Genomic DNA, 8,905 nt, shown 5'->3' on the forward strand with positions numbered 1-8,905 from the left:
TTTTTTCAGCTGTGACAATATTATCTAGTTTTGGTGGCTGTATATATATGGGCCACATGAGAGGCAGGCTCTGAATGACCATTCCTTGAGTTGCTGCTCAAAACTTTGCTTCCATATCCCCTCTTAAGGATATTTTTACCCCTGTTAAGAAGGAGTGGAAGCATACATATATTGGTCATTCTTCTACTTAAGATTCCTGTGGTCAGTGGATTGCATCTTGGGTAATTCAAGCTTTTTGACTAATATCCACTTATCCATGAGAAAATACCTAGTGTGTTTTTCTGTGAGTCATTTACCTCACTCGGTATGATATTTCCTAGTTCATTCCATTTGCTTAGGAATTTCATGAAGTCATAGTTTTTGATAGCTGAGTAGTAGTACTCCATGGTGTAGATGTACCACAGTTTTTGAATCCATTCCACTGTTTCAATGGCATCTGGGTTTTTTCCTTCTCCTGGCTATTATAAATATGGCTGTTATGAACATAGTGGAGCATGTATCTTTGTTGTATGTTGGAAGATCTTTTGGGTATATGCGCAGGAGAGCTATAGCTGGGTCCTCAGGTAGTGGAATGTCCAATTTTTGAGAAACCTCCAGACTGATTTCCAGAGTGGTTGTACCAGTTTGCAATCCCACCAAAACTCGAGGGGCGTTCCTCTTTCTCCACATCCTGTCCAGCATATGCTGTCACCTGAAATTTTTATCTTAGCCATTCTGAGTAGTGTGAGGTGGAATCTCAGTGTTGTTTTGATTTGCATTTATCTGAACTGCATGAATCTATCATCTGAGAATATTTTTCTAACAATGACATTTTTTGTTTCATTTAGCAGGAAAGAACAGAACAACTACCACCTATAAGTGGTAGAGGATGACTGGAAGACATTCTAAGATCATTCTATTTTCATGTTCTTGTCTACCTCCTACTAAATCGTAGCAGAAGATATTATTTCAAGATCCTACTTCTGCTTTTATTTCACCATATTAGTTACAAATAATTTTCCCTCATTTAAGTTATTTTATGTTGTATATTATACATTGTTTTCTATTATAATAAATGTTATTAAATTGTGTTATTCTTACACTGCAATGTGCCTTGATTATAATTCTCCATAATCTTTCGGATATAGCATTTTTCAGTCTGCAGCCCATTTCTAGTACTAGTTTTCCCACCTCAGTTACCAAAGTATTGCCAGAAGCTAATGACATTAAAAACCCCTCAGCGTTATGACTAGAATCCAGTGTGATACAAAGTTCTAAATAAAATTCTAGTAACAATAAAAATTAATCACCACACTCGATGAAATTAGAGGTGGATCATGGTTTTTAGAATATACAAAATGACCTGAAAAAATACGCGACTTAGCAATTGAGATACAGCCTTTGGGACATGAATTTGGGTCATCAAAACATACTGTAAAAAAACAAACAAAACTGGGTATTGTAGCACCAGCATCTCTAGACCAGAAGCTTCTACAAGGATGGAAATCAGAATTGGAGACAGTAATTAACAAGAAATTTTTGCCCAGATATTCCGGACATGTTTTTCAGTAATGATCAAAAAGACCTGTGATGAAAGAGAAAAAGAGGGAGAGAGGGAGAGGGAGAGGAAGAGGAAGACGGAGAGGGAGAGGGAAACGGAGAAGGAGAGGGAGTGGGAGTGGGAGAGGGATAGGGGAACAGAGAGAGAGAGAGAGAGAGAGAGAGAGAGAGAGAGAGAGAGGGAGGGAGGATAGAGAGAAAGGCAAATACTGGAGGCTCTTAAATTTCAATAAGCTCAAAGCCGTAAATTCATCACTAGTGATGTGCTCTGTATATGTTTTACACACACACAAACATATAGGCATACATATACACACACATACATGCACTACACACACATATCTATATGCATTACATACACTCAGAAATGGACAGAAGTATACAGTACATTTGTTATATCTGTGACCTCATCATGGAATATTTTTATTCAAAAATTGTCTATCATGAAATGGTCTGTAATACAAATTAGAAATATGGAAGTCTCAGAAGAAACCTCCAATAAAGTAATTGATAATTTCCATAATTACTCTTTATAGATACCTCCTGAACCACCATTCTTATATGTTTATAATATTATCATTGATTACTATTATTATTTTAAAATGTTTATTGAAAGTTCAACTATAGCACTGTAGGCTGACTTTTCTCCCTTCAGTCCCTGAAATTTAAATTATTTCAATATTGTTTTATATATTTATTTATGTATATATGTATCTTTGAAAATATGAATACATCTTGAGTCCATTTTCTTGTGTGTGTGAACATGTTTTCCATGATGTTCAGTGTGTATTAGATAATCCACATGCAGATCGTTTCTGGAAAAATTACTATTCTGGCAATCATATTAGCTGCCGATCATTTTTGACACATCAAATTTTGACCATTGTCTCAATACTTCTTGGTACTGCTGTCATTTTGGTTTTGCACCCTTTTTTATGAAAGGCAATTTCAAAACAGACTTTCAAGTATGCTGCCCTGTCCAGTCTTTGTAACCCCTTTTCTACAATGTTCCCTGAGCTATGGAGAGTTTAGCTATAATGTACATATATTCACAAGTGTTAGGTACTCCACTATGCACTTCTCTCTTCAGTGTGTGCATTTTTGTTTTCTGTAATGTTCTTCATTTTTGTACTAAGAAACTTCTTTGATGATGGATGATGGCCCCACCTATTGGTGGATGTAAGAGTAATATTTAGAATGCTGTAAAGAACTTGGTGACTTAGTAAATTTATGCGATATATATTAAGATTTATTACATCAGGAGCTCCGTAAATCTGTCTAGATTTCTTGCACCAGCCATGATTTTAATACTTTTGAGAGAAATTCTTTCATTTGCTAAAGTATTTCATGGGACTTTTCCCAAAATATGGATGTTTTAGATAGTACTTGGATTCCTGTCAGATATGGGGGCTTGAGTGCCTGTTGCCAAATAAATCTTACAGGGATGTCTCAGCAATAAACTGATTCTGTGTGGATATGTCTTAGAAACTTCTTTCTTTACGTCACAGTTCTAAGGTACATAAAGCAGTATGCAGGATGAAATGTTAGGGAAGAAACTGATAGTTGTACCCATCTTGAACACCTATGAAATATGCCAAGAACCAGTATCAGATATCAGAATAGGTGCAATAAGGGGCACTACACCTCAATTGTAAACAATTGCACTTTGATTAGACTTCAATGTAATTTCTTTACCACAGCATTGAACATAGTTCTGGGTCTTTCATTTGTTTTCTCAGAAATAAATGATATTCCTAAGTACCGCTATAGATCAACATTTTATACCTTGTTAATTCTCTTTAGGATCATATGTTCAGGTCCTTTGCCTTGTCCAAGTCACATATTTTCACTCCTCTTTTACAAGATAAATTCATTTTCCTAGGAAATTATGAATGAAATAGAAATATGCAATTCCTTCATTTGTGGCTACTTTTTTTCTTCTTTCCACATCTGAAATTAGCCATAATTGATTGTAGTCTGAAATGTTAATAGGTGAAATTTCAAGTAAGAAGAGAATGCTTTCTATACTGAGTTAAGTGAAGAACATTTAGCAGTGACAGTCTTATTTGGGCAAGGATGATAATCATTCTATCACCTAGAGTTTCCTTACAGAGTCTGCTGCCCATCCTCTAGGTACTTGTCAACTATTATGGAACCAATGGCTTGCTCTGCACATCTAAGGTCATACACAATGGACTCTTTTTTCCTACAGCATTTGTAAACAAATAGGAAAATATTACACCTGAATGATGTCAGGGGGACACACATTAGTATTGAAGTAGTCAAAGTTCTCTTATGAAGATCAGATGATAGTAAACATAATGTGCCTAAATATTCCATAAAAATATTCATATATCTTATAAACTCGACATGTAACAACATAAATAATTTACCCACAAAGTGACTATTTCTTCTTAAAAAAATCACAAACTTGCTGTAATGTAAATCAATGAAACCCCATCATCACAGTTAACTTCAAAATATTAAGTGTCTGGTAGAAATTCTAAGTAAATTTCTATTTTAATAAAAAAACAAACAAAAAAAAGAACAGAAAAAAAACAAAGTATAAAACCAAAAACAACAACAAAAATATCTTATAAATTGAAGAGATATCAGATAATGGAAATATTTCCCCATGCTCATGAATCAGTAAGATTTATAAAATGAAAAACCTAGATTGCCATATAATACCCTTTTGATTCTATCATTTAAAGCTGAATAAATTGTATAAAACTTTTGATTTTATTAGGACAAAAAATATTATAGAATTGATTTTTTCCCACTTTCCTTGCAGTCTTCTAACATGAGCCCTTGAACTCACCCATAAAGCCTCTCCAACATGACTGCCAAAACTTTAACTGAACAACTTCTACAACAAGGAACATGTAAAAATTAATGGTACCTGAATCGTACACAAAGAAATGTAGGCTATTGCATTGTAACAAGTGTATGCAATTGTATCGAAAACAAGTGTATTTTTTCGATGTGGGAAAACGTGATGGAAACTTTTTTTAATCCAAACTGGTAGTGTCTATATTATTGGTTTGAGAGAGTTAATGCTTAGAGTTATTAATGAGCAGTATATAAAGGGCCTTGTAATTTTGTTGCCATATACTTTCCCCCCTTTTTTGATGAATGACTACAGGGTTTTTATCATTTTTGTTCTCTTCAATATATACCTTATCTTCCGACTGCTGTTTTCCTTTTGTAGAACAAGATTGTTGATGAGAAATGGCTTACTGGTTACTACGCTGTGTAATGTTTCTCCTTTTTGGCTGATATGAATGATACTTTGGCTGAGTAATAAAGTCTAGGAAGCATCTGTATTCTTTGATAACATGGAGGAGGTTGATCCAGGCCCAAATGTATTTTAGAATGTGAATTGAAATGTCAGGTGTTGCTCGAATGAAGTCAGCTTTATAAGTGACTTGGTCATTTTCCTTCATAAAGTATTGTTTTTTTAATTCTCTCTTCAGTTATTCTTTGATTATTCTGTCTCTACTTGATGTTTTCTATGCTCCTATTATTTTAACATGTTTACCTTTCTGATTTTGGGGAAAATGTTCTCAGACAAACCATATGCAAATTGTTATTGAGGCAGGTTTATTCTCATGCTTATTGTAGTGTCCTGAAATTCTGAATGAGGGACCTGTCTCAGATGGTTCTGATGAGTTAATAAAGATTTTGATAACGAGTGTCTAGGCGGTGCAGACAGAGGCAGCAGTTTTAGAATGCTTGATAAAAGGACCAGGGAGGAAGGAGGCATGGAGATTCACCAGGACAAAAACAAAGGAGAGTGGTTCAGGACAGAGAAGCAGCTGACACGGAAAAGCCAGTGTAAAAGCCGGCCCTGGACGGCTGCCCAATGGGGTCCAGGGCAACAAAGAGGAATATAGACTTCAGCAAGTAATAACGTGGGAATATCAGAGGGGGACAGTTTAGGCACTTGTAGGTTAGGAAGTGGTCTCGCCATTGAGATGAAAAAGGCATATAAAAACAAAGACTGTTTGTATGTGTCTTTCACTTGAGTATATAAAGCATTGGGGAGGTAGGAGAAATGCACCTCAGCCCATCAGCATTTGGAATCACTTGAGTAGTATTTGCTGGTTGCAGAAACAGATGTTGTTCAATATGGAAGTAATAACTTACTCTTAAAAATAAATTGGAAATTCACGAATGTAAAATATGACCTGTGCCTTAAGACTAAGAGGTCAACATGATAGTTAAAACTTTGTAAGCGATTATTTTAATTTTAGTAGTTTGTCACTTTTCTATTCTTCCAGTGAAAATAGTTACTACCAATGCTGTCTGCTGTACCAGGAAACTGTAAGAGCTGTACCCAGCGACCTATGAAGAACGGACTGTGCAAACCTATAAGGAAATATTCTCCTGTTTGCTGATTATTTTCTGCTCTAAGGACACAGGGTTTGGGACTCTTGATCTGAGATTAAAAGAATTTATGTAAATTTGAGGAGTTTTGATGATTATTAACAGTGAGCAAAGCCTTGATGATGTACGTTTGCTCAATAAAAGACAGGGTTACAGCTCTCTAGTTGGGAAAATTTAAGAGCATGAAAGGGGAGAAGAAAGAATGATTATTGAGAAGCTTAAGGAATGGTGAGAAAGGAGAAGAAAATAAAAAATGATGAGAATCTTCAATAAACAGAATCCCTGAAATAGTAGCTTGCATCTACTTCTGGCCCCAAGTGATTCCTGAATCAGCACTGTTACCATTCCCACTAAGGACCCTCCCTATGCTGACGAGGTTCCTCAGCACTGGGTCATAGACAGAATCAGAGAATTTTGTAGACATACGCATAATTCAACATAATATTTCAGACCAAAATTCACTTACAATTTTGTAAACCTATTGGTTGCTTTCATTACAAGCATGTATAAAAACTTCCAGGATTATAAAATATCATAATGATGAAGGTGGTGTTCAGGTCAAATCCATGTTGGATAATCCGAGTTCTATATCTGAGGTGCATTGTGTCTCCAGCAATAGGTAAAGTCTTTAACACTCTAGAAAACATCCGAGGGCAATGGCCTACATTGTTTTGAGAGTCTCATGAACAGTACCAAAGCAACAGAAAAAATAAAACTGAATGTTTATTTTTTTATGCCAAGTTTTGGTGCCATTGTAGACAGTCTATGAGCTTTTGTGGGGACATTTTTAGTCAAAGTGTCATAGCACACATGTGAGTGTGTTTGCGTGTGCATGTGTTTGTGTGTGTGTATGTGTGTCTATAATTATGTACACATATTTGTACTATTTTTTATTTCTGTAAATAATAGAGGAACATAATTTTTATGCTTCTTATCACTTCTCTTGCTGTTTCCCTCTCTAGGATCTCTACGCGATATGAAATGGTCCCTTTTATTTTTGACTTCTTCAGTTTTCCTTCCTGTATGTTTGCATGTAAAATTTGAAGTTAACAATCATAGATGAGAGGGAATTTTCAGTATTTGCCTTTATCAGTTTGGTATACCAACTTAAAACAATTATGATATTTATAGGTCTATCAATTTACTTTCAAGTGTCATTTCCGGTTTTTAACGATTGAATGGGCTTGTACAGTATATATATATATATATATATATATATATATCACAATTTTGTTTATTTATTCATCAATTTAAAAACATTCACACTGTTTCCATATCTTAAATATTGTGAATAAACTGGCAATGAGCATACATTGTGTGCTGGCTCTGCACCCTGTCCTACACCCAGAGGAAGCCTGACTCACAGGTGCTGTGAAATGAACAGGATGACAGGAGAGGCCAAAACATGTAATCCAACACCTGAAGGAACTGGATCCCCCAGGATCTAGAGACATAGGAACCTGGCCCAGCCAGTGGAACAGCTGAACATGGCCTGAACCTGGACACAGAGCACACCTGGCACGCTGTCTCTGCATCCACTATTACAACACCCAGAGGAAACCCAACTCCCAGAGGCTCTGAAATTCACAGGATCTCAGGATCCCAGGATCACAAAGGAAGCTTGACGCCAGGAGATTTCACACAACCAGTACCACTGGAGCTCTGATGAACTCAACATTACATTTGAGGTCACAACATTTTTCCCAATACACAGCATAACTATGACCACACAGAACTCAAAGAAACACAGATCTGTGCCCAGCCAGAGAAACGGGTTACTTTCAAGTTGCTCCACTGACTGGAGTAAACCCAGGGATCTGGATCCTCACCTAGTCTTGCAACACTGTGAGAATACTTGACTCCAAGGAGCTCTAACACACCCAGGATCTCAGGACCTCAGGATCACAGGTTGCAAGACTCACAGAATCACAGAAACAGCTGAACTCTGGGGAGTTCTGTCACAACCAGGATCATAGTAGAGACAGGCTCCAGTCACAGACAGCAATGGGCAGGTAGCACTAGAGATAACCAGGGGGAAAGAGGCAAGCACAAGATTGAAAACAACAGAAACCAAGGCTACTTGGAATCATCAGAACACAGTTCTCCCAATACAGAATGTCCTAAACATAACAAAGGCAATATCGAGCAAACCAGTAGGCACCTTCAAAATAAATGGACAGAAAGTTGAAACAATCACACTAAAACCAGGGACTAGACAAGGCTTCCCACTCTCTCCCTACTTATTCAAATATACTACTCGGAGTCTTAGCAGAGCAATCAGACAAAAATGTACCTTAGTGTTTGGTCTACCATCTGCAAAAGCACTTTGTTTTTTGTCCTAGGAAATAAAGCGATCATTTTACAATTAGTAATACTTTCTCCAATCCTGGCTCCAGTGTAAAGGCATGTTTATAATAACTAACTTGATTCTCACAGTAGTGTATTGAAATAAAGACATTTTTGTCTTGATTCCTCCAGATCATGTGAACTAACTTTTAACTCAAAAGTGGGTTCATGGAAAGTACTCATGGTAGCAATGTTCAATACCAATTCCTAAAACTTCAAAGTTGTCACGTGAGTAGAGGTATGCTCTGAACTGCCAGGACAATGTTTTATGCAAATTTTCAATATCCAAGAAATAAGAAAGTATTATATTCCTGACTATCTAATTGTTTTGCAGACGATGATGATGACCACAACATTTTGTTTTAAACTTGTCTGGCTTCAAGCTAAAATCTATGAACGCTCTGATTTTCAACAGTGTTATTATTTCCAATATATACATTATGTTCTTTAAAACTTCTCTCAATGTTTTAACATCGATTTTCATTAGGAAGGAATGAAGCTAAAAATATGCTCATTTATTTCTAATTTTCTTTATCATGAAACTAGTTCATGAAACTATCATGAAACTGGTACATTTTATAAAGTAACTTTATGTTATTTTTGAAATGTTTGGTGACCACCACTGACTGCT

General features: G+C 36.1%; 1 protein-coding gene across 1 annotated transcript in view; it reads left to right on the forward strand.

Annotated features, from left to right (window-relative positions):
• The window catches only part of LOC148006694 (uncharacterized), a 44,213-nt gene extending 43,129 nt beyond the window's left edge, over nucleotides 1-1,084 (forward strand). Inside the window, exon 23 of the mRNA XM_087637490.1 lies at nucleotides 828-1,084. The gene's annotated coding sequence lies outside the window, so the exon portion shown is untranslated. The remainder of the gene's footprint in view (nucleotides 1-827) is intronic.
• Nucleotides 1,085-8,905: the final 7,821 nt, after the last annotated feature.

The sequence above is a fragment of the Rattus norvegicus genome, chromosome 2, assembly GCF_021556685.1.
Source record: "Rattus norvegicus strain SHRSP/BbbUtx chromosome 2, alternate assembly SHRSP_T2T, whole genome shotgun sequence".
Classification (NCBI taxonomy): domain Eukaryota; kingdom Metazoa; phylum Chordata; class Mammalia; order Rodentia; family Muridae; genus Rattus; species Rattus norvegicus.